This window comes from Oncorhynchus tshawytscha, linkage group LG24 (assembly GCF_018296145.1).
Source record: "Oncorhynchus tshawytscha isolate Ot180627B linkage group LG24, Otsh_v2.0, whole genome shotgun sequence".
Taxonomy (NCBI): Eukaryota; Metazoa; Chordata; class Actinopteri; order Salmoniformes; family Salmonidae; genus Oncorhynchus; species Oncorhynchus tshawytscha.
The window spans coordinates 26,049,859-26,077,535 of NC_056452.1; the positions used below are offsets into that span (position 1 = coordinate 26,049,859).

The following is a 27,677-nucleotide window of genomic DNA, read 5'->3' on the forward strand; positions in this document are numbered from 1 at the left end:
TGGTTCTGTGGGTAGTTAGCTGCAGATTGAGAATGGTTCTGTGGGTAGTTAGCTGCAGATTGAGAATGGTTCTGTGGGTAGTTAGTTGCAGATTGAAAATTGTTCTGTGGGTATTTAGCTGCAGATTGAGAATGATTCTCTGGGTAGTTAGCTGCGGATTGAGAATGGTTCTGTGGGTAGTTAGCTGCGGATTGAGAATGGTTCTGTGGGTAGTAATCTGCAGATTGAGAACGGTTCTGTGGGTAGTTAGCTGCGGATTGAGAATGGTTCTGTGGGTAGTTAGCTGCGGATTGAGAATGGTTCTGTGGGTATTTAGCTGCAGATTGAGAATGATTCTCTGGGTAGTTAGCTGCGGATTGAGAATGATTCTCTGGGTAGTAATCTGCAGATTGAGAACGGTTCTGTGGGTAGTAATCTGCAGATTGAGAACGGTTCTGTTTGCTCTCTCTTTTTTTTCTCCTTTCCTTCTTTTTCTTTGAGGGGAAAGAACGAGATACAAAACACATTCTCTTGACGAAAAGCATCCAACAGGAACACAGCAAACCAAAATAGAAGCAGCTATTTCTGCTGTTATTTTTTAGAAAAAGTGACATGCTCTATGTTAAATTACAACATCATAAGGTCAGTCTGAACTCTTTTGTCTGCCTTCTAGCCTCCAGCCTATGACTCATGAGAAGTATGCAGTGACGTCAGTCCATAGTACTCACCCCTAGTACCGATTAAGCATTGATATTCAACTAGCTTGTTCATTGACCATTGATTTGATTCGACCAATCAAGAGGATAACTCACTTACCGTCACTTAGTCAACATACCTCAGGAGGTTGGGGAGGACGGGCTCGTGGTAATGGCTGGAGCGGAATCAGTGGAATGGTATCAAATACATCAAACCCATGGTTTCCATGGTTTCCATGGGTTTGATGGCATTCCGCTCACACTGTTCCAGCCATTATTATGAGCCGTCCTCCCCTCAGTAGCATCCACTGCTACATATCAATCTGCTTCTTGTTTGAACAGATGGTTTGATATATTATATTACCAACAGGTAATTCTCTACAGCGATTATCTTTAGAATTAGATTTACAGTTAATGAGTTGACGTCGATTACACTTGTTTTATGTTGCCCATCGGGGCAAAATTGGAATTGAAATGCTTTGATGGACAAGCTTCAGTCATATATTGGTTGTACAGTACCTTCAGAAAGTCAAAACATGTGAGGGTGTTACAGCCTGAATTCAAAATGTATTAAATATATTTATTTTCTATCAACTATCTGCACACAATACAGAGTGAAAACATGTTTTTAGAAATCGCTGTACATTTATTGAAATTAAAAACAGAAATATCTCATTTACATACTGAATGTATTCAACCTCCTGAGTCAATACGTGTTAGAATCACCTTTGGCAGCTGAGTCTTTCTGGGTAAGTCTCTAAGAGCATTGCACACCCGGATTGTACAATATTTGCACATTACTCTGAAAAAAACATTCCTCAAGCTCTGTCAAATTGGTTGTTGATCACTGCTAGACAGCTATTTTCATGTCTTGCCATAGATTTCCATGCCGATTTAAGTCAAAACTGTAACTTGGCCACTCAGGAATATTCAATGTCATCTTGGTAAGCAACACCAGTGCAGATTTGGCTTTGTGTTTTAGGTTATTGTCCTGCTGAATTTGTCTTCCAGTGTCTGTTGGAAAGCAGAGTGAAGCAGGTTTTCCTCTAGGATTTTTTACTGTGCTTGGCTCCATTCGATATATTTTTTTATCCTAAAAACTACAATGTTGTTGATCCATCCTCAGTTTTCTCCTATCACAGCCATTAAACTCTATAACTGTTTTAAAGACACCATTTGCCTCATGGTGAAATCCCTCTTCAGCAACTGAGTTAGGAAGGACTCCTGTATGTCTGTAGTGACTGGGTGTATTGATAAACCATCCAAAGTGTAATTAATAACTTCACCATGCTCAAATGGACATTCAATGAATGCTTTTTATTTTTTATTTTTTACCCATCTACCAATACGTGCCCTTCGTTGCAAGGTATTGGAAAACCTCCCTTGTCTTTGTGGTTGAATCTGTGTTTGAAATTCACTACTCAACTGAGGGTTCTTACAGATAATTGTACGTGTGGGGTACAGAGATGTGGTAATCATGAAAAAATCATGTTAAACACAATTATTGCACATGGAGTGAGTCCATGCAAGATGCCCTTGTTGTCACCCCTGGAAGACACCCCGGGAAGATGCCCCCTGGTCACGCCCCTTGACCTTTTCCACACTTTGTTGTGTTACAGCTATATGTGTTGCTATACAGCCATTATGTGAAAATGAAATTGTGTTTAAAGATTTTTTTACAAGTAAATAAAAAATGAAAAGCTGAAATGTCTTGAGTCAATAAGTGTTTATGAGTCCGCCAGATCAGAGGCAATAGGTAAGTGCGTGAATTGGACAATTTTCCTGTCCTGTTAAGCATTCAAAATGTAAGGAGTACTTTTGGACGTCAGGGAAAATGTATTGAATAAAACGTACATTATTGTCTTAAAAAAAATGTAGTGGAGTAAAAGTTGTAAAAAACATAAAGAGTAAAGTACAGATACCACCCAAAACTACTAAAGTAGTTCTTTAAAGTATGTTTACGCCACTGGCTGCCACCACAATCCTATTTTCATCGGTTTGAAGATTGAATGACTCGGCTTCACTCCGACACTCGGCTGTTTCCGTGAGCGTCGAGCAGTTGAACCGCTTCGAAATCGAAACACCTTCAAGGACTTTTGAATTAAGTGGAATGGCAGTCTCGCTTCACTCCCGACATCTCCTATAACATACAACAGAGAGTTATCCCTCTTACCATCAGGTTCCTACAGGTATTTTGGGGTTTTTATACAAAAGTTACAGCTTTATCAGAAATATTCAATGGAATGCGAAATGAAACAAACGTATACCTGTGCGAGAGAGAGGAGTGTGTAGGTAGTGAATTCTCAGCGAAATGTGATCTTTGCTACAGTTTAACGAGTTCGCTTATTATTAATATAACGTTTTAATTTACGTTTAGAATATGAAATACGACTCAAGCGGGTGCAATTCTGGCATCTCACATCAATTGAGAAAGACAAAGTCATAGCGCAGCGCTATTCTATACTGGCCCATGGAGATAGGTCTGACTTGTGTTGTAGTGTGAGGTAATACTATTTATTATAACATGTCTCTTTGAAAGTATCCCTGGAGAATATATGATATGGGAGAGTACATTGAATTGTTAGCTGATTTGCCTGTGAAAGAACAAGGCATATTGTGGCTATAGTGGACAGTCAACATAGTATAACTGTTTTAAAATGACAGTTGGGCTACTGGCAAATTTGGTTCATTAAATGTCAGAATACCGTTTTGTGTTGCAAGGGGTCTGCTCTACACCTGCAATATTATCGACTGGGTATGACAGTAGTCAGTCAAATTAAAGTAGGCACATGTGTGAAGGCTTTCAAATGTTATTCATCTCTCCTCTTTAGGTCATTACTGAAAAGGAAATTGGACATAAAGCTGTTGGATAACCATATTTCTGAGTTGTGAACAAAGCTACAGTAGTGAGCTAAATTCAAACAAGTGAATGCAATTAGTGATGATTAAAAGCAGCTCCTTAATTCCCCGCTAGTGGAGACTGAGGGATCTACTTGTACACGATTTTATCTAATACGAATTTCAATTAGTTGTTTCTGTGTTAGCTAGGTGGCCAACGTTAGCTAGACTAGGGGTAAGGGTTAGCTAACATGCTAGCTAAGTAGTACCAAAGTACCGTAGTTAGTAGTTTCAAAGGTGGCTGAAATGCTAAAGTTGTCCATCATGGGATTCGAACATGCAACATTTTGGTTGCCAGACCTTTGCGTTATACGCACAACCGTTCTGCCCGACAAACCTCCCTCCTATCGTTTCTGTATTAAGTGACTTACTGCGTTTATCTGTATGTAAATGAATTGTCTATAACATAGTGTGGTGGACATGTTAAGAAACAAATACATGTTTGTCGTTTTCATGAATTTCGCATTAAATAATTGGTTTATTTCACGATAATTTGTCGTTTATAGGATATCTTGGCTCTCTAGGTCCACACAGTGTTCATGTACAACCCACCTCTTGCTCTTATCACCTGTTTATTGACTGTGAGTACACTGAATCAATGAATCTGTAATATAGCTAACAGTCATGTCCTGGATCAACGTTAATTTCAAAACATTTGGATTGAATTATCATGGAGATATGATATCCAAACAAACTGCTTTCATCTATTAGTAACACGATTGCATCGTGCAATGTGAGCTAACCAAATGCATTCAGATGTTTTATCATATCTTAAAAAATAGAAGTAGTTAACTTGCCATTATGGGCAAAATACGATTTAGAACAATGACACAGTTGAATTTTTTTTTTTTTTGCTTCGGGAGTGTCCTGAACTTGTTCAAACTGCCTTCTTTGTGATCAGATTTAGAATCTGTTTCATAGGTATTGTTCTGTAATCAGATTTAGAATCTGTTTCATAGGTATTGTTCTGTAATCAGATTTAGAATCTGTTTCATAGGTATTGTTCTGTAATCAGATTTAGAATCTGTTTCATAGGTATTGTTCTGTAATCAGATTTAGAATCTGTTTCATAGGTATTGTTCTGTAATCAGATTTAGAATCTGTTTCATAGGTATTGTTCTGTAATCAGATTTAGAATCTGTTTCATAGGTATTGTTCTGTAATCAGATTTAGAATCTGTTTCATAGGTATTGTTCTGTAATCAGATTTAGAATCTGTTACAAGGATTACATGCTGGGTAATTCCACATTAACAGAATTACACTGAGACTCAGATTTCTCACTGTAAAAAAATGTATGCCAAACCAAAAAAACAAATGATTTTAAAAGTTTAAACAAACCGCACAGCTCTATGCACAAGGACTATTTGGAACAATTTACACAGAATTTACTGGCTTTGCATCTGCTCAGTTCTTCCAGTAAATGTGTTTTTGTGAAATTTTCGGTGTAAATCTCCTTCCGAGTTTATGCGAACACGTTTTTCCAAAAACTCAGTTAAATATCTGCGCCGAATTAAGATTCAAAGATGCCTGCAGAAAGAATGAGGTGTCTGCACACTGTAACATTACTGCATAATTGTAGCGGGTTTCCAAACACGTTAGCTCTATTAGCTATGCTGTCTACGATGTTACGGTGTGTGTAGCGGTTTGACTTGGAACAGCTCTATTAGCTATGCTGTCTATGATGTTACGGTGTGTGTAGTGGTTTGACTTGGAACAGTTTTTTTTCCGCTTGGTCACATACTGCTGATGTGTTGTGCATTTAGAATTTGATTCTGTCTTAAAGTTTCTTAAATGGAACAAAACAGGAATTAACATACCTGAATTTGTCCAATGTACTAATGATTACACCCTATATCAGCTAGATGCAGTCGAGTGTTTTAGGCGAGATTGAATGGACTGTCTGTCACCTCAAATTTGTCTCTCGACCTATGCGCATCTACATTGTAAACTTTAATTTGAAGGCTAGGATGTGGCAACCTCATGATGAGCACAGGGAAAATGTGAGTATCATGTAGTAGCCTAAACCTATCAATGTTACATTAAACTGGGTGTATGGAATATGAATGACCAGGTTCACCTGGAATGCTTTTCCAACAGTCTTGAAGGAGTTCCCACATATGCTGAGCACTTGTTGGCTGCTTTACCTTCACTCAGCAGTCCAACTCATCCCAAACCATCTCAATTGGTTTGAGGTTGTGTGATTGGGGAGGACAGGTCAACTGATGCAGCACTCCATCACTCGTTCTTGGTCAAATAGCCCTTACACAGCTTGGAGGTGTGTTGGGTCATTGTCCTGTTGAAAAACAAATGATAGTCCACTAAGCACAAACCAGATGAGATGCCATATCGCTGCAAAAATGCTGTGGTAGCCATGCTGGTTAAGTGTGCCTTGAATTCCAGATAAATCACTGACTGTGTCACCAGGAAAGCACCATCACGCCTCCTCCTCCATTCTTCACTGTGGGAACCACACATACAGAGATCATCCGTTCACCTACTCTGCGTCTCACTAAGACACAGCGGTTGGAACCAAAAATCTCAAATTTGGCCCAAAGGACACATTTCCACTGGTCTAATGTCCATTGCTCGTGTTTCTTGGCCCACACAAGTCTCTTCTTCTTATTGGTGTCCATTAGTAGTGGTGTCTTTGCAGCAATTCGACCATGAAGGCCTGATTCATGCAGTCTCCTCTGAAAAGTTGATGTTGAGGTGTGTCTGTTACTTGAACTCTGTGAAGCATTTATTTGGCCTGTAATCTGAGGTGCAGTTAACTCTAATGAATTTATCCTCTGCAGCGTAGGTAACTCTGGGTATTCCTTTCCTGTGGCGGTCCTCATGAGAGCCAGTTTCATCATAGCGCTTGATGGTTTTTGCGACTACACTTGAAGCAACATTTAACATTCTTGATATTTTCTGGATTGACTGACCTTCGTGTCTTAAAGTAATGATTGACGGTCATTTCTCTTTGCTTATTTGAGCGGTTCTTTCCATAATATGGACTTGGTCTTTTACCAAATAGGGCTATATTCTGTATATCACCCCTACCTTGTCACAACACAACTGCTTGGCTCAAACGCATTAAGAAGGAAATCAATTCCATAAATTAACTTTTAACAAGGCACACGTGTTCATTGAAATGCATTCCAGGTGACTACCTCATGAAGCTGGTTGAGATAATGCCAAGAGTGTGCCAAGCTGTCAAGGCAAAGGGTGACTACTTTGAAGAATCTCAAATATAACATATATTTTTATTTTTATCTTTTTAGCTTACTACATGATTCCATATGTGTCATTTCATAGTTCTGATGTCTTCACTGTTATTCTACCATGTAGAAAATAGTAAAAATACAACTCTGGAATGAGTAGGTGTTTCCAAACTGTTGACCGGTACTGTATATAGGGTTAGAATATAAACAAATATATGTAAAACATTGTAAAACGTGTGTGTGTGTGTGTGTGATAGATATATTATATATTTAAATATACACACAATGTTTTACATATTTGTTTATATTCTAACCCTATATATATATATATATATATATATATATAAGTGCCTTCAAGAAGTACTCCTACCCCTTGACTTATTCCAAATTTTGTCATGGTACAGCCTAAATTCAAAATGTATTAAATATATATTTTTAAAATTGCACCCAACTGCACATAATATTGAATAATGACAAAGTGAAAATATGTTTTTAGAAATATTTGCACATATCTCAATTTCAAAAGTATTCACACCCCTGAGTAAACATGTTAGAATCAACTTTGGAGGCAATTACAGCTGTGAGTCTTTCTGGATTGCACAATGTTTGCACATTATTCTTTAAAAAAAAATTGTCAAGCTCTGTCAAGTTGGTTGTTGATCATTGCTAGACAGCCATTTTCAACTCTTGCCATAGATTGTCAAGCTGATATAAGTACAAACTGTAACTAGGCCACTCAGGTACGGATGGGCGATTTGATATAGAATTAATTCAAATTGATGTTTTAGTGCAATGTTCCAAAAGCCAGTATTGCAAGAAACTAGGTTTTAAAATAAAAAAAATAAAAAACTTTTTATGTTCCAACTGCCACATTTTAGAACAAAGCAGACTCCATTGAAATGGGACTATCAATGAACATGATTGTAGAATATTAATGCTCAGTTTCTGTCGCGCCTACCACGCACAGCTAGCAGCATTTTAGTCACAGACTGTTATGTGCTAGCTGTCATGTCTGTGTTTTATAAATGTGCAATGAGCATAAAATATGAATTTATATAAGGAATTGGCACCTCATTCTGATAAATTAACATCTTTCTATCCAGATAGCTTGTTCACTTTGTTTTGATGTTACTATGTTGTTCAAACAGTTGTAGACGGACATGAGGGTGTATTCATAGCAGTTCTACCTTGTTAGCGAGAAAATAGCTCCAAGTAATCTAGAAAGATGGCTACTCATTAGCGTGTGGGCTTGTGCTGGAGAGATTATTTGAGACCTGTGTTAATTGTCTCTAACGCCTGCTACAAGAAGTTGGTCATTATCAGTAGCATTGTACATGATTCTGGTTACATTTTAAACTAAATGGGCATTTTCATAAGACAGACTTGAAAGCCAGATATTTTGATTGTGTCAAAAAAGCAGGTTAAACTGTCCTAATATAAAATAATTTAATTATTAGTGTGTCTTTTATGGTTATGTCCTGAATTCATTAGATTATTCCAGACTGTTTGACATGCAGTGTGTTGACCTTTTTTAATTGTGCAATTAACCTTAATTAGAGAACTTTAAAAACATTGAGCTATATCGTGAATCACTCAGGAACATTCAATATCATCTTGGTAAGCAACTCCAGTGTAGATTTGGCCTGTTTTAGGTTATTGTCCTGCTGAAACATGAAATTTGTCTTCCAGTGTCTGTTGGAAAGCAGACTGAACCAGGTTTTCCTCTAGGATTCTGCCTGTCCTAAAAAACAACCTTAGTTTTTGCTGATGGCAAGCATACCCATAATTGATGCAGCCACCACCATGCTTGAAAATATGAAGAGTGGTACTTAGTAATGTGTTCAATTGGATTTGCCACAGACAATGTTTTTATCTACCAATAGGTGCCCTTTGCTAGGCATTGGAAAACCTCCCTGGTCTTTGTGGTTGAATCTGTGTTTGAAACTCACTGCTCGACCGAGGGTTCTTAGAGATAATTGTATGTGTGGGGTACAGAGAAGAGGTAGTCATTAAAAAATCATGTTCATCATTATTATTGCACACAGTGTGTCCATTTACTATGTGACTTTTTAAGCACATGTTTACCCCTGAACATATGTATGCTTGCCACAATAAAAGGGTAGAATTCTTATTGACTCAGCATTTCAGCTTTTTAATTTTATTTATTTGTTAACATTTTTTAAATAATAATTCCACTGACATTTTTGTGTGTTGTGTGTTGGCCAGTGACACAATCAAAATGGTATGAAATTCTAATTCAGGCTGTAACAACAAAATATGGAGAAAGCTTAGGGGTGTGAACTTTCTGAAGGCACTATATGCCTCATCATAAAATAAAAAGTTATATATAAAGAGAGAATGTGTTTTAATGGATTTACAAGGCAATGTTTCTTAAAATTACAGAAGGGAAATCCTTTCTCAAACTATATACAGTGCATTGGGAAAGTATTCAGACCCCTTGACTCTTTCCACATTTTGTTACGTTACAGCCTTGTTCTAAAATGGATGACATAAAACAATTTCCTCATCAATCTAACACAGTACCCTATAATGACAAAGCAAAACCTGGTTTTTAATTTTTATTGCAAAAAAAATAAACAAATACCTTTTTTTACATAAGTATTCAGACCCTTTGCTATGAGACTTGAAATTGAGCTCAAGTGCATGCTGTTTTCATTGATCATCCTTAAGATGTGTCTACAACCTGATTTGGAGTCCACCTGTGCAAAAATCAATTGATTGGACATGATTTGGAAAGGGATACACCTTTCTATATAAGGTCCCACCGTTGACAGTGCATGTCAGAGCAAAAACCAAGCCATAAGGTTGAAGGAATTGTCCGTAGAGCTCCGAGACAGGATTGTGTCGAGGCACAGATCTGGGGAAGTGCACCAAAAAATGTCTGCAGCATTGAAGGTACCCAAGATCACAGTGACCTCCATCATTCTGAATTCAAAGACGTTTGGAACCACCCAACTACTACTGTAGAGCTGGCCGCCTGGCCAAACTGATCATTCAGGTGAGAAGGGCCTTGGTCAGGGAGGTTACCAGGAACCTGATGGTCACTCTTACAGACCTCCAGAGTTCCATTGTGGAGATGGTTGTCCTTCTGGAAGATTCTCTCATCTCTGCAGCACTCCACCAATCAGTCATCTATGGTAGTGGCCAGACGGAAGTCACTCCTCAGTAAAAGGCACATGACAGTCCGCTTGGAGTTTTCCAAAAGGCACATAAAGACTCTCAGACCATAAGAAACAATATTCTCTGGTCTGATAAAGCCAAGACTGGATTCTTTGGCCTGAATGCCAAGCGTCACGTCTGGAGGAAATCTGGCACCATCCCTATGTTGAAGCATGGTGGTGGAAGCATTATGCTGTGGGGATGTTTTTCAGCGGCAGGTACTGGGAGACTAGTCAGAATCGAGGCAAAGAGACCTCTCTGGAGAGACCTGAAAATAGCTGTGCAGCGATGCTCCCAACTTGACAGAGCTTGAGAGGATCTGCAGAGAAAAATGTGAGAAACTCCCCAAATACAGTTGTACCAAGTTTGTAGCGTCATACCCAAGAAGACTCGAGGCTGTAATCACTGCCAAAGGTGCCTCAGCAAAGTACTGAGTGAAGGGTCTGAATACTTATGCAAATGTAATATTTCAGTTTTATAGTTTTAATGCATTTGCTCAAATTTCTAAAAACCTGTTTTTGTTTTGTCATTATGGGGTATTGTGTGTAGATTAATGAGGGGAAAAAAACAATTCATCCATTTTAGAATAAGGCTGTAAATGTGTAAAAAGTCAAGGGGTCTGAATACTTTCCAAATGCACTGTATGTGTTGATATTATTTGGCAGGGGTCTTTAAATGTATTTTCATCTGTGCATTTCTACACATTTTGCTATGTGACAAAGAGAAAGATCTCCAGTTTTATAGCTAATCTCATGCTGTTGTACACATTTTGCCATGAGAATTCTAAATATTTGAAGCTAACTAAAGCAAAAAAAAATTGGTGTGTTGACTGATAAAGTCACTAGATTAAGAGCTGTCTTGTTTGCTAAATGAACAAATGAAGTCACTGGCAAGTGGTGGTCCTGTCTATCTCTAGTGACATCTGGTAACAGCCGAGCTGTAGTGGAGAGGTGTGTGTGTCTTCTCCTGGGGTTTGTCTTTGATTTCATACAAATTCCTCTCAACTGAAGTAACAATATCATTGCGCTTCATGTGTTCCTCTCTCAAATCCAGCAGAGCCCAGAGAGAGGCTCGATTTAGGCTGAATATCACTGGGAGAGGTAAGCCATTAGGGCCTGGAGTCATTTCTATATTGGATATACTTGGGAGCGGGACATGGCTTTTGTTAACTTCAATGTTCCCTATCTGTGGCCCAGATAAAAGCAGCTTTGGATGGAGGAGAAGTCACATCGCAGACGTTTTATTTGCAGACAGATCATTTAAATGAAGTGAATGCCGTTTCAGTCTTTGAGGCTTAGGCTGAGTGCTTCACTAATGTTTCATAGGGCTCTTTCTCTGTCGTCACACAGCGTCTCTAGATCATCATATTGGATACATAGCTGGATATATATATATAATATTAAACAAGAATGACTCAGACTGCTACTGTCAATTTTATTAAAACATGCAGGAGGTCTCTGTTGGTAGAGGAGGAGCTAAGATGTGAAAAATGTACACCGTAGTGTCTTTTCACAGCAGTGTGACTGACACGCAAGGTTATACACACAATGACTGCTATGAGTATCACCACACCTCACATGTTCACCCTACATCCCATTTTATGTTCTAATTTGTCAATAGGCCTAACTTTCCTGGCAGATAAGTTCCATGTATCCATTTAAGTTAGTCAATGCCCTGCCATTCTGTCCAAAAGTTGCTATTCTCCTGAGTAAGGCCTGTTCCCACTCTGGTTTCCATGGCATCCAGCTCCTTTTAACGTCCTCTGATAACTGTCTCTTGTTCTCTTCTGTCAGAGACACTCTGATAACTGTCTCTTGTTCTCTTCTGTCAGAGACACTCTGATAACTGTCTCTGGTTGGCGTCTGTCAGAGACACTCTGATAACTGTCTCTTGCTGGTGTCTGTCAGAGACACTCTGATAACTATCTCTCGCTGGCGTCTGTCAGAGACGCTCTAACTGTCTCTTGCTAGCGTCTGTCAGAGACACTAACTGTCTCTCGCTAGCGTCTGTCAGAGACACTCTAACTGTCTCTCGCTGGCGTCTGTCAGAGACACTGATCCATTTAGCACTGGCTAGCAAATAGGCTGTAGGTCTATCTTGGGAAGCTTAAAAGTAATATCTGACCATCCATATGAAAATAGTAATAATGTTTAAATATATACATATATTGTCGACTATTTTAGTTCAACTTCATTGTCTTTTACGTGTGTACCATGAACTAATGTTTACACTACAGGAAATGAGAGGGGGGTGGGCCACGCCCCCATCCACATCGATGGGGCGACAGTGGATCGGGTCGAGAGCTTCAACTTCCTCGGTGTCCAAATCACTAAGGACTTCAAATGGTCCACACACACACGTGTACAGTCGTAAAGAAGGCGCAACAGCACCTCTTCCCCTTCAGGAAGTTGGAAAAGTTTGGCATGGGCCCTCAAATCCTCAAAGTTCTACAGCTGTACCATTGAGAGCATCTTGACTGGCTGCATCACTGCTTGGTAAGGCAGAAGCACCGCCCTCGACTACATGGCACTACAGAGGGGGGTGAGAATAGCCCAGTACATCATTAGGACCGAGCTCCCTGACATTCAGGATCTATATCAGGCAGTGTGAAAGGAAGGCCCAGAAAATCGTTAAAGACTCCAGCCACCCAAGCCTTAGGCTGTTCTCTCTGCTTCCACATGGCAAGCAGTACCGGTGCATCAAAGTCTGACACCAACAGGCTCCTGAACAGATTGTGTCTCCATGCTATAAAACTGCAAAATAGCTAACTTAATAGCTAACAAAATGTCAACACAGACTGAGTTGACCCTTGTATTTTATTTATTTTCAGTACAGGCTCTACACACATGGACACCACTCAAATACAATCATCATTTACGCTGCTGCTACTATGTGTATCATATATCCTGATGCCTAGTCATCTTACCCCTATACAGATCTACCTCTATCACTCCAGTATCCATGAACATTGTAAATATGGTATTGGAACTGAGCCTGTATATTGTTTACTTACTTCTCCTGTTCTTCTTATTTCTTTATTTCTTGTGTATTTTTGTTCAACCTTATGTTATTGTTTGTATTATACCGAACAAAAATATAAACGCAACATTTTCAAAGATTTTACTGAGTTACAGTTCATAGTAAGGAAATTGGTCAATTTAAATAAATTCATTAGGCCCTAATCTATGAATTTCACATGACTGGGAATACAGATATGCATCTGTTGGTCACAGTTTATGGTAGAGAAATTAACATTACATTCAATGGCACACCTCTGGTGGTCATTCCTGGAGTCAGCATGCCAATTGCATGCTCCTTCAAAACCTGAGATATTTGTGGCATTGTGTTGTGTGACACAACTGCACATTTTAGAGTGGCCTTTATTGTCCACCCAGCACAAGGTGTACCTGTGTAATGATCATGCTGTTTAATCAGCTTCTTGATATGCCACACCTGTCAGGTGGATGGATTATCCTGGCAAAGGAGAAATGCTGACTAACAGGGACGAAAAACAAATGTGTCCACAACATTTGAAAGAAATAAGCTTTTTGTGCATATGGAACGTTTCTGAGATATTATTTCAGCTCATGAAACATGGGACCAACACTTTACATGTTGCATTTATATTTTTGTTCAGTAATACATTGATATTTATTACTGCATTGTTGGGTTTAGTTCTTGCAAGAAAGGCATTTCACTGTACTTGTGCATGTGACATTAAAACTTAAAGTAGGAAACTAACACTACATACTTAACAGCGCATACTAGCAAAGTTGTGTAATGTGCGTGTCGATTAGATCCTTACATGTATTTTCACATCCAATTGTGATTTTAAAGTTAAGGAGATTTGAATTACCGATATATTTTTCTGAGATCATATTTGTGACTCCGTTGGTTGAATACTATGAGTATTTAAGTTCTGCAGAAGCAGACTCAAATGAAAAGCATCTGTTTTTGACCACGCGTCTGTGCTTAGTTTTTAATCTGTATTGTGTGAGGTACTGTCAATTTCATTCAATACCTCACGCGCACATTCTGAACCTGCACAGGATGTGCGTGTGCAGGTCCAGGATGTGCAGGTCCAGGATGTGCGTGTGCAGGTCCAGGATGTGCAGGTCCAGGATGTGCGTGTGCAGGTCCAGGATGTGCAGGTCCAGGATGGGCGTGTGCAGGTCCAGGATGTGCAGGTCCAGGAGGTGCAGGTCCAGGATATGCGTGTGCAGGTCCAGGATAGGCGTGTGCACATCCTGGACCTGCACATCCTGGACCTGCACACGCCTATCCTGGACCTGCACATCCTGGACCTGCACACGCATATCCTGGACCTGCACATCCTGGACCTGCACATCCTGGACCTGCACACGCCCATCCTGGACCTGCACACGCACATCCTGAATCTGCAGTAGATGCATGATATTATCCTTCTCTACAACATCTAGCTCATTTTAAAGTGAACTTCAGTGTGTTGTGACCTGAAGAACTACGAGTACTGTTGACATGTTGACAGAGTGTAGTTGTAGCAGTAGTGTTTTTATTAGCATGAGTATACCCTTCCCCAGACTACTAAGTAAATTACTTATTAATTGTGTTCGCTTAGCCTATGTTATATACGTTCACAGTAGCAGGATGGTTCTGTGGCCATAGAAAACAGCTAAATTGCATTACTGAGGGTAGATGAAGACAGGAACCTCTAAAATTGCACCAATCACTGTCAGTTTCAAACACATTCACATATTTACCCCCTCCTTCTCCTCAGCAGCAGCCACCTCTGAGTTCAACTGAAGTCTCTCCTGTACCAAATAGTTGAAAACGAGACTGCCATCGCTCCAAGTCCAGAACTGACCTCACTGGGGTGCTCGGGTAGAGGAAGACATCCCAATGATCGGAGCCCCAGCAGTCCAAGATCCTTCGCTAAAGCAGAGAGACCAGAAGACCACAGCCTGAACCAACCCTTTGTCTTTCAAACCTAATTCAACTTGAAATATCTTTAAAAAATAATAGCCCGTGTTCATCTGAGAGGGAGGGGAGAAACAAGCATCAGACTCTGGTCTGACTGGAAGACACCCATACACAGTCACCCTACTGTCCTCGGATGGAGACCCTCGCTGGATGCAGACTCAGCTGCAACATTACAGGTATGTCTTAATGATGTTTTTAGGGTTGCGATCGGTTTATTTCCAGTCATAATATACACTAAAGTAGATCGTTGAGGGTTTTGTCTTTCATAATTCTCCTAGGTGAGATCGGCAAAGTTATTTGGTGTGTAATTAACACTTTTCATATAAAAATGATTAATATTACAATATTTATAGCAGAAGCTTAGTACCTAATATGGACATAAACTTTAATTGAAAATGTGGCATTTTGATAAGGGGGATGAAACATTTTAAAATAAGCTTCAAAAGTAGAGACATAGGCTCCTGCCAGGTTCAGCAACACCTTTACAAATGTTTTAATATGTTTATTCTTCTACTTTGTGCAAAATGGTTTAAGTTGTCATTATGGAATGTTGCTGCTGAATTTGGTTAATATTTTGGCGTTTTTTTTTTTTTGTGTGACAAGGTTTTAAAGTGGTTTGAGTTGATGAGAAAGAATCCAAGTTTGCACTGAGATGTTATAATTCTTCGCCATTCCCTTGGTTAATTCCAGCTTCCTTCGCCCCGTACATTGATAAACTGTAAACGGCTCCAAATAGAAGACATTGGACGGCTTTATGTTGGTGGCGTCAGTCTCTTCTCTTCCGTAGCGGATCAACTACCTCGGGCTGAACCCAACCGGTCACACGTGGTCAATGCCAGCTGCATGATATTGCGCTTCATAATGAATTTTGCTGTATTTTATGTCTCTAAATATGTCAATTACATGTATCAGAAATCCTAGATGGATTCATGTGGTTATGTTGTGTCAAATCTGCTCTTCGGTTGTCTTCCATTACTCCCCATACCGAATGCTTAGGGTATTTAAACTCAACATAAACATCTTAACGATAGATGTAGAATTGTGGGTATGATGGTGCTGCTTCGCTTCTAGTAAACAAGCATTTTGCTACACCTGCAATAACATCTGCTAAACATATATATGTGACAAAGAATTTGATTTGATTTATTTTGGCATTCATGTCAATGTTGTCACGTTTCACCAAAGCTGTTTGACCCCAGTGTTCAGCATCAGTAAACATCGTCCACAAAGCTGATAAGATCTCTGGAGTAAACCTGACAAAATAACTGGAAATAAATACAGCATTATTGGGCTTATCGAGATCTAGCCACTGATCATCAAGACCTATAAAAAGGCACAACAGGGAGAGTGGCCATAAAACCAGATAGAGCGAACCATCTTGACCATAATACTGGTTCTATATTACACACACACACACTACATCCCAGTAATTACAAACAGATGCTAGGATGCTGCCTCACTGTGTGGTGGTTCTTATCACAGGGCTTACACTATGCTAGAAATATGGGCACGAACAGCTTAGAAGATACCTTGACGAATTGAGGCTGTTCTGAGAGCAGAAGCGGTTGCAACTCAATATTAGGAAGGTGTTCCTTCCTATACTCAGTGTATGAAGATTGAGATTCTTAATATTTGTGTCAGTTAATCAATTTTTTTTAAATATTTTTTTTTAGCGCTTTTGAGGCCTCATCGTAAAAGTGCATTCTGTTATCCACTAATGGTTGTGGGTGTTCTTTTTACTGCTTTATTGGACAGTAAACTCAGGCTTCATATCTCTTTTCAAATCCTCAGAGATTTGTGTAAAGTACATGCTACGTTACACTTGTGAACAAATGATGTCAGCAACAAGATACCATTAAGCTGTCAAATGTTTATAGAACCTCTTAAGAATTAATCTTTGAAATAGTTTTTTCCCTCTTTGATCGAACAACGTTTCCTTTTATAAAAACAAATGTTTACCCTTTCTAATGCCATAGAACTAAACAGACAATTTGAACTGGGTTGTAAGTGACTAAAAGCATATTTGGCATTATGATTAAATGGTTCTTGTCTATACATTGGTAATGATGTAAGATTGAGTAGAGAGATGTGGTATCTACAGATTACAGTGGTGTTTGAAAATAATTGGCTGTGGAATGTATCCATTGGTGTAAAAAATACTTTAATGTTATACTTCAGTCGTTTTTTTTTTTCTCTCTCTCTACTTTAGTAGTTCTTTTTTTTGACATTTACTCATGAGAACATCCCTGGTCATCTCTACTACCTCAGATCTGGTCGACTCACTAAACACATGCTTCATTTGTAAATAATGTTGGGAGTGTGCCCCTGGCTATCCGTAAATAAATACAATTTCTGGTTTGCTTCATATAAGGAATGTAAAATGGTTTATACTTTTGATACTTAAAGTAAAGAGTCGCCCAACCTGACAATAGGGGAGTCCTTGTCCTGTTGCACATATTCCTAAAGCTCTAAACTGGATAGATTGTAGGACAGAGATCATCAACTTGATTCGATCCACAGGCCACCAGTTGGGGAACCCTAATTTACTGGATCATTCAAACTAAGAGCTTGATTGACCATGTCCTGACTAGTATAGGGGAGTCATTGTCTAATAGGAAGAATACAATAGTTTTGTTTTCTACTGTATTGTTTTTGTGCATCTCTGAGTGATGTTATATCGATTCCCTGGGTCATTTCATGTTTTCATGTGTATCTGAGTTATGTTATATCGATTCCCTGGGTCATTTCATGTTTTCATGTGTATCTGAGTTATGTTATATCGATCGCACTGTGATAAAGTCTCTCTCACTACACTGGAAGTTAATAGGAATATGACTTTTGGCCTGTGAAAACATCTATCATACATTTCAGATTCCAGTACTAGCCGATGTCATAACGCGTTAGGGTGTCCTCTCTCGAATGAGCCATTGATCATATTTTTGCGATATTCTGACCTTGAGAAATGTGTAATTTAACAGAGGGTCTAGCACGTTTTTCCTGTTTGTCTGCCTCTGTAGTCCAGGGTGCATTGCATGGTACCGTTGTGAATGTCAGACTCTACTCTCTGAGGCACATCAATCTGTCAGGTTGAACATGGTGAGATTATAGACTCCTAAATTGATAGTGCAGTTTGTTTTAGGAGATTCTACAGCTAACTAGCTACTTTACATGCATTTACTTATTTACATACATTTGCTTGCTAGCTAGCTACCTATTGTGGCTAGCTAGCCAGCCAGCTAACTACCTATTGTGGCTAGCTAGCCAGCCAGCTAACTACCTATTGTGGCTAGCTAGCCAGCCAGCTAACTACCTATTGTGGCTAGCTAGCCAGCCAGCTAATAGAGAGAGCATTGCGGGTTTTGTAGTTGACTTAAGCTGCAACAGATTTCCACATACATTTTTCACATGTTGCTAACAACCGTATTATAACGACAAAATTAAAAATTTGGTCACAAAAATATTGTTCTCAGATCTTAGTGTTATGTAACACTGTAAATAAAGGATTGGGTGGATTTTGACTTATAAGTAATTATATTATAGCAATTACATTTACTTTTGATATTTAAGCACAGTGTATTTAAAACCATACTTTTAAACTTTTGCTGAGGTTGTATTATATTGGGTGACTTTCACTTTAACTTGAGTCATTTTCTATTAAGGTACCTTTTACTTTTACTCAAGTATGACAATTGTGTAATTTCCACTACTGAATGTACCTAAACATCTGGTCAAATTAAGTGGACAACATCACCACTATCAGATGTAAATATTTAGTTGAAAGAATGCTTCAAAAACAACACTACTTAGTGTTTATAGTGGAAATATAATCCTGAATTTACATGACGATGCACTCCGTCCACACAACTTAACATTCTAGACACTTCCAAACTCTTTTTGTTGTTGTATGTTTGTTGTAATGAACCACTACAGCATTGGCATATGTTAGAATCTAACTGATAACTTTGTTTAAAAAAAAAAAATCTCCACCTTGTCTGAGTGATTGGACTAGTGTTGTATTGCAAAATTCTCCGTCTGTAAGAACGCAGTGAGCTCACACATCACCCAGATGCTTTCAGTCAATATTTGTTGACACGAAGAACCATTAGCTTACTAATCACATTTGCATAAACATTTCAACATTTTCTTATTTACCTTGCATGTTTTCTAAATGAGTTTTCGTACCGAGTTTACATACGGTGGCCCTGAAGTACAAACATGTATAGAACTTAAGTACTACGGGGCCTACCAGCCACACACAGAAAACATCAACAGCTTCCCGCCCTAAACAGCCTGCATTCCCCACCAATGACCTACTCTCAACAGAAGTAAACAAATGTCTATATGAGCTGTGGTGTGAGGGGCTCATCTGTTTGTTGGACAGCCCAGCCCCGAGTAAACAAACAATACAACTGGCTTAGTTAATGTGGGGTTCCCCTTGTTTTCTTCCTTCCAGCGTTGAACTCCCTTACGGTTTACATGGAGAAAATACTCATGTCTTGGCTATTTACTTTGCTGTTATTGTGTAGTTACTTGACAGAGATCAATAAGGGCTTGCTTGACAAAGCTTGGCATTTTTATGTCAAGCATACAGTACCAGTCAAACATTCAAGGGTTTCCTATATTTGTACTATTTTCTACATTGTAGAATAATGGTGAAGACATAAACTATGAAATAACAGATGTGGAATCATGTACTAACCCCCAAAAAATGGATAAAATATATTTTAGATTCTTCAAAGTAGCCAACCTTTGCCTTGATTACAGCTTTGCACACTCTTGGCATTCTCTCAACCAGCTTCCAACCGCTGTGTCTCGCAAAGACACGGCGGTTGTAACCCAAAATCTCAAATTTGGACTTTCAACCGGTCTAATGTTCATTGCTCGTGTTTCTTGGCCCAAGCAAGTATCTTATTGGTGTCCTTTAGTAGTGGTTTCTTTGCAACAATTCGACTATGAAGGCCTGATTGACACAGACTCCTCTGAACAGTTAATGTTGAGATGTGTCTGTTACTTGAACTCTGAGAAGCATTTATTTGGGCCACAATCTGATGTGCAGTTAACTCTAATGAACTTATCATCTGCAGCAGAGGTAACTTTGGGTCTTCCTTTTCCTGTGGCGGTCCTCATGAAAACCAGTTTCATCATACCGCTTGATGGTTTTTGTGACTGCACTTGAAACTTTCAGTTCTTGAAATTTTCCGGATTGATGACCTCCATGTCTTAAACTAATGATTGACTGTAATTTCTCTTTGCTTATTGGAGCTGTTCTTTCCATAATATGGACTTGGTCTTTAACCAAATAGGGCTATCTTCTGTATACCACCCCTACCTTGTCACAATACAACTGATTGGCTCAAACGCATTAAGAAGGAAATCAATTCCACAAATGTAACTTTTAACAAGGCACACCTGTTATTTGAAATGCATTCCAGGTGACTACCTCATGAAGCTGGTTGAGATAAGATAATGCCAAGCTGTCAAGGCAAAGGGTGACTACTTTGAAGAATCTCAAATATAACACGTTTTTTGTTTTGAATAGATATGTACTGTTAGACTTAGAGACCTACAAAGTCACAAGTCATAGTCATCTGTTGTCTGCAATACCAGCTGTTTGTAGCGCTTAGCGGGAGATGTCCTATGTCTACTCTGTATTACATGAGCCGTTATGACATCTTATCATTGTTAGACGAGAGAGGGAGGGTGTGGGGAGAGAAAGTAGAGGAGGGAGAGAGCGATGGAAGCTTAGAAAGGGGGGAGTGAGACATGGTCCAGGTCCTTGTATGCCTGCTGTCTGGGCTCAGCCAGGATAGGTGAATATGCTCCATCTGCTCAGAGAGAGAGAGATGGATTGGTCATATGGTCACACAGAGGAGGAGTCTCACCATGGAAACAATGTAATAACAAACTATCATAGAAAGCAACTGTTATTCTCTATAATATTTGGTTGTATATTTGTCATTTTTATGAGTGAAAATGCAACAATTGTTAATTTATCCCCTAATAGAAATGAGGTAAAACTGATTTAAGTTTCCATGCATTAGAGTCCCCGGGCCACTAGGAGCGCCACCTCTGGATGAGCGTTTTCCTGTTTGCTTATGGCAGAATACAGCTCATCATTTAGTGCCAGGCTCGGTCTGTGGTGCTATGTAGACAGCTACGAAAAATACAGATGATAAACTCTAGGTAGATAGTGTGGTCTCTAGCTCATCATGAGATACTTTACCTGAGGCGAGCAAAACCCTGACACTTCCTTAGATATCGTGCACCAGATATTGTTTACAAATATGAATAATCCCCACCCCGTGTCTTACCAGAGGCTGCTGTTCTGTCCTGCCGATAGGTTATACATTCTTTCTAGGGCAGGCGTCCCGCTAGCGGAACCCCTCGACAACATTCCACTGAAAAAGCAGCATGCGAAATTCAAAAATATTTTTTAGAAATATGTAACTTTCACACATTAACAAGTCCAATACAGCAAATGAAAGAAACTTCTTGTTAATGTACCCATCGTGTCCAATTTTTAAAAATGCTTTACGGTGAAAGCAAAACATGATTATGTTAGGTCACCGCCAAGTCAAAAAAATATACAGCCATTTTTCCAGCCAAAGATAGGAGTCACAAAAAGCAGAAATATAGATGAAATTAATCACTAACCTTTGATCTTTATCAGATAACACTCATAGGACATCAGGTTACACAATACATGTATGTTTTGTTCGATAATGTGCATATTTATATCCAAAAATCTCAGTTTACATTGGCGCATTACGTGCAGTAATGTTTTGATTCTAAAACATCTGGTGATTTTGTAGAAATACTCACAATAAACATTGATAAAAGATGCAAGTGTTATTCACAGAATTAAAGATAAACGTATCCTCTATGCAACCACTGTGTCAGATAAAATTTAAAAAAAAACTTTACGGAAATTCCGTAATCTGAGAACGGCGCTCAGAACCCAAAGAAATAGCCGCCGTTTTGGTGTCAACAGAAGCTACAAAAAACAATATAAATATTCACTTACCTTTTTGAATATCTTCATCAGAAGGCAGTTCCAGGAATCCCAGTTCGACAATAAATGACTGATTTGTTCCATAAAGTTCCATAAAGCCCACCATTTAGCCACTTGTTGTTAGCTTGTTCAGCCCAGCATTCAATCCTCAAAAAGCACGAACAATTCCTCCAGACAAAAGCTCAAAAAGTTCCGTTACAGGTCGTAGAAACAAGTCAAATGATGTATGCAATCCATATTTAGGATGTTTTAAACATTAATAAGGTTCCAACCGGAGAATTTCATTGTCTGAAGAAACCCATTGGAACGCAAGAACACGCTCTCGTGACCGCGCGCAATGAGACCGAGGCTTTCTGCCAGACCATCCACTCAAAGAGCTATTATGAGCCCCGCCTTTATAGTAGAATCATACAACCAGAATCTAAAAACGGTGACATCTTGTGGAAGCACTAGGAAGTGCATAAACATCCATATCTAAGCTGGACTTCATGGCACTGTTTTCTAAATTGAGTTCTCACTTCTTGTTTGGATTTCTTCTCAGGTTTTTGTCTGCCATATGAGTTCAGTTATACACACAGACATAATTCGAACAGTTTTAGAAACTTCAGAGTGTTTTCTATCCACCAGTAATAATAATATGCATATATTCCCATCTGGGAAAGAATAGGAGGCAGTTTACTCTGGGCACGCCTTTCATCCAAAAGTGAAAATGCTGCCCCCTAGCCCCAACAGGTTTTAATAAGTGTATCGAGAACATCGTCCCCACAGTGACTGTACGTACATACCCCAACCTGAAGCCATGGATTACAAGCAACATTCACACTGAGCTAAAGGGTAGAGCTGCTGCTTTCAAGGACTGGGACTCAGAACCCAGAAGCTTATAATAAATCCTTCTATGCCCTCCAAAGAACCATCAAACAGGCAAAGCATCAATATAGGACTAAAATCAAATTGTACTACACCAGCTCCGACACTCGTCGGATGTGGTAGGGCTTGCAAACTATTACAGACTACAAAGGGAAGCACAGCTGAGAGCTGCTCCGTGACACAAGCCTAACAGACGAGCTAAATAACTTCGCTATGAGGCAAGTTAAACTGAAACATGCATGAGAGCATCAGCTGTTCCGGACGATTGTGTGATCATGCTTTCCGCAGCCGATGTGAGTAAGACCTTTTTAAACAGGTCAACATTCACAAGGCCGCTAGGCCTGATGGATTACCAGGACGTGTGTACTCTGAGCATGCGCTGACCAACTGGCAAGTGTCTTCACTGACATTTTCAACCTCTCCCTGTCTGAGTCTGTAATACCAACATGTTTCAAGCAGACCACCATAGTCCCTGTGCCCAAGAACACATCACTAAGCTAAGGACATTGGGACTAAACACCTCCCTCTGCAACTGGATCCTGGACTTCCTGACAGGCCACCCCCAGGTGGTAAGGGTAGATAACAACACGTCTGCCACGCTGATCCTCAACACTGGGGCCCCTTAGGGGTGTGTACTTAGTCCCCTCCTGTACTCCCTGTTCAGTCATGACTGCACGTCCAGGCACGACTCCAACACCATCATTAATTTTGCTGATGACAACAGTGGTAGGCCTGATCACCGACAATGATGACAGCCTATAGGGAGGAGGTCAGAGACCTGACCATGTGGTGCAAGGACAACAACCTCTCCCTCAATGTGATCGATACAAAGGAGATGATTTTGGACTACAGGAAAAGGAGGACCGAGCACGCCCCCATTCTCATCGACGGGGCTGTAGTGGAGCAGGTTGAGAGCTTCAAGTTCCTTGGCGTCCACATCACCAACAAACTATAATTTTCCAAACACACCAAGACAGTCGTGAAGAGGGCACGAGAACCTGTTTCCCCCACAGGAGACTGAAAATATTTGTCACGGGTCCTCAGATCCTCAAAAGTTTTTACACCATTGAGAACATCCTGCTTCACTGCCTGGAAATGGCAACTGCTTGGCCTCTGACCGCAAGGCACTGTACAGAAACCCAGCCTAAAACCCCAAACAGCAAGCAATGCAGATGTAGAAGCATGGTGGCTTGGAAAAACTACCTATAAAGACCGGAACCTGGGAAGAAACCTAGAGAAACCAGGCTATGAGGGGTGGCCAGTCCTCTTCTGGCTGTGCCGGGTGAAGATTATAACATAACATGGCCAAGATGTTCAAACGTTCATAGATGACCAGCAGGGTCAAATAATAATAATCACAGTGGTTGTAGAGTGTGCAACAGGTCAGCTCCTCAGGAGTAAATGTCAGTTGGCTTTTCATAGCCCATCATTGAGTTTGAGACAGCAGGTGCGGTAGAGAGCGAGTCCAAAACAGCAGGTCTGGGACAAGGTTGCACGTCCGGTGAACAGTTCAGGGTTCTATAGCCACAGGCAGAACAGTTGAAACTGGAGCAGCAGTATGACCAGGTGGACTGGGGACAGCAAGGAGTCATCAGGCAAGGTAGTCCTGAGGCATGGTCCTAGGGCTTAGGTCCTCAGAGAAAAAGGGCGAGAGAGAGGGAGAGATATTACTTAAATTCACACAGGACACCGGATGAGACAGGAGAAATACTCCATATATAACAGACTGACCCTAGCCCCCCGACACATTAACTATTGCAGCATAAATACTGGAGGCTGAGACGAGGCTACCCTGAGACGAAGCTACCCTGAGACGAAGCTGAGTATAGCCCACGAAGATCTCCCCCACTGCACAAACCCAAGGTGGTGCCAACCCGGACAGGAAGATCACGTCAATGACTCAACCCACTCAAGTGACACACCCCTCCTAGGGACGGCATGGAAGAGCACCAGTAAGCCAGTAACTCAGCCCCCGTAATAGGGTTAGAGGCAGAGAATCCCAGTGGAGAGAGGGGAACCGGCCAGGCAGAGACAGCAAGTGAGGTTCATCAGTCCAGTGCCTTTTCGTTCACCTTCACACCTCTGGGCCAGACTACATTCAATCATAGGACCTACTGAAGGGAAGAGTCTTCAATTAAGACTGCGTCTCTCACATGAATAGGCAGACCATTCCATTAAAATTGAGCTCTATAGGAGGAAGCTCTGCCTCCAGCTGTTTGCTTGGACAGTAAGGACATTAAGGAGGCCTGCGTCTTGTGACCGTAGCGTACATGTAGGTATGTACGGCAGGACCAAATCAGAAAGATAGGTAGGAGCAGGCCCATATAATGCTGTGTAGATTAGCAGTGAAACCTTGAAATCATCCCTAGACTTAACAGGAAGCCAGTGTACAGAGGTCAGCACTGGAGTAATATGATCAAATATTTTGGTTCTTGTCAAGATTCTAGCAGCCGTGTTTAATACTAACTGAAGTTTTATTTAGTGCTTTATCCGGGTAGCCAGGAAGTAGAGCATTGCAGTGGTCTAATCTAGAAGTGACAAAAGCATAGATACATTTTTCTGCATAATTTTTGGACAGAAAGTTTCTGAATTTTGCAATGTTACGAAGATGGAAAAAAGGGTCCGGAGTAACGCTGAGGTCCTTCAGTTTTATTCGTGATGACTGTACAACCGTCAAGATTAATTTTCAGTTGATTTCTCAGAAGACCATCCACAGAGACAAACTGATATCTTTCCGACAGATCTAAACCAGGCCAGAACTTGTCCGTGTAGACCAATTTGGGTTTCCAATCTCTCCAAAAGAATGTTGTGATCGATGGTATCAAAGCAGCACTAAGGTCTAGGAGCACGAGGACAGATGCAGAGCCTTGGTCTGACGCCATTAAAAGGTAATTTACGACCATCACGAGTGCCGTCTCAGTACTATGATGAGGTCTAAAACCATACTGAAGTGTTTCTTATACATTGTTTGTCTTTAGGAAGGCAGCGCAACAGGTTTTTCTCAAATTTTTGAGATCGACGATAGATTCAATATAGGCCTATTTTTTAAAATCTTTTATTTTGAATGTTTTTTTATATATAATTTTTTTCTGGGTCGAGGTTTGTCTTTTTCAATACAGTCTTTATTACTGTCACTTTTAGTGAGTTTGGTACCCATCTGGTGGATAGGGAGCCGTTTATTATATTCATCATAGGAGGGCCAAGCACAGGAAGCAGCTCTTTCAGTAGTTTAGTTGGAATAGGGTCAAGTATGCAGCTTGAAGGTTTAGAGGCCAAGACGGTTTTCATCAATGTGTCAAGAGATATCGGATTAAAAAACTTGAGTGTCTTCCTAGGTCCTGGCAAAGTTGTGCAGACTCAGGACAACTGAGCTTTGGAGAAATACGCAGCTTTAAAGAGGAGTCCGTAATATGCTTTCTAATGATCATGATTTTTTCATCAAATAAGTTCATGAATTTATCACTGCTGAAGTGAAAGCCATCCTCTCTTGGGGAATGCTGCTTTTTAGTTAGCTTTGTGACAGTATCAAAAGTACATTTTGGATTGTTCTTATTCTCCTCAATTAAGTTTGAAAAATAGGATGATTGAGCAGCAGTGAGGGCTCTTCGATACTGCACGGTACTGTCTTTCCAAGCTAGTCGGAAGACTTCCAGTTTGGTGTGGCGCAATTTCCGTTCCAATTTTCTGGATGCTTGCTTCAGGGTTCAGGGTATTTTCTGTATACCAGGGAGCTAGTTTCTTATGACAAATGTGTTTAGGGGTACAACTGCATCTAGGGTATTACACAAGGTTGATTTTAGTTCCTTATTTAGGTGGTTAACCGATGTTTGTACTCTGACGTCCTTGGGTAGGTGGAGGGAGTCTGGAAGGGCATCTAGAAATGTTTGGGTTGTCCAAGAATTTTTAGTACATCTTTTGATGATCCTTGGTTGGGATCTGAGCAGATTATTTATTGCAATTGCAATCGTAATAAAATGGTGGTCCGATAGTCCAGGATTATGAGAAAAAACATTAAGATCCACAATATTTATTCGACAGGACAAAACTAGGTCCAGAGTATGACTGTGACAGTGAGTAGGTCCGGAGACATGTTGAACAAAACCCACTGAGTCAATGATGGCTCCGAAAGCCTTTTTTATAGTGTGTCTGTGGACTTTTCCATGTGAATATTAAAGTCACCAAAAATTAGAATATTATCTGCCATTACTACAAGGTCCGATGGGAACTCGGTGAGGAATGCTGTATACGGCCCAGGAGGCCTGTAAAAAGTGATTGAGTAGGCTGCGTAGATTTCATGACTAGAAGCTCAAAAGACACAAATGCAGTCTTTTTTTTGTATATTGAAATATAGTATCATAAATGTTTGCAACACCTCCACCTTTGCGGGAACGTTAAGGGATATAGTCACTGGTGTAACCAGGAGGATAGGCCTCATTTATCACAGTAAATTCATCAGGCTTAAGCCATGTTTCTGTCAGGCCAACCACATCAAGATTATGATCAGTGATTAGTTCACTGACTTTAACTGCCTTGGAAGTGAAGGATCTAACATTAAGTAGCCCTATTTTGAGATGTGAGATTTCACAATCTCTTTCCATAATGACAGGAATGGAGGAGGTCTTTATTCCAAATCAAATCAAATTTATTTATATAGCCCTTCGTACATCAGCTGATATCTCAAAGTGCTGTACAGAAACCCAGCCTAAAACCCCAAACAGCAAGCAATGCAGGTGTAGAAGCACGGTTGCGAGGAAAAACTCCCTAGAAAGGCCAAAACCTAGGAAGAAACCTAGAGAGGAACCAGGCTATGTGGGGTGGCCAGTCCTCTTCTGGCTGTGCCGGGTGGAGATTATAACAGAACATGGCCAAGATGTTCAAAT

At 40.1% G+C, this 27,677-nt stretch overlaps 1 protein-coding gene across 6 annotated transcripts in view; it reads left to right on the forward strand.

Moving 5' to 3' along the window:
• Nucleotides 1-2,657: 2,657 nt before the first annotated feature.
• LOC112223358 (myocardin) overlaps nt 2,658-27,677 on the forward strand; it is a 167,781-nt gene continuing 142,761 nt past the window's right edge. For 5 of the 6 annotated variants that reach the window (XM_024386346.2, XM_024386350.2, XM_024386351.2 and 2 more), the window contains exons 1-2: nt 2,658-2,863; nt 14,716-15,094. The gene's annotated coding sequence lies outside the window, so the exon portion shown is untranslated. The remainder of the gene's footprint in view (nt 2,864-14,715; nt 15,095-27,677) is intronic. The other variant, XM_024386347.2, reaches the window with a different exon arrangement.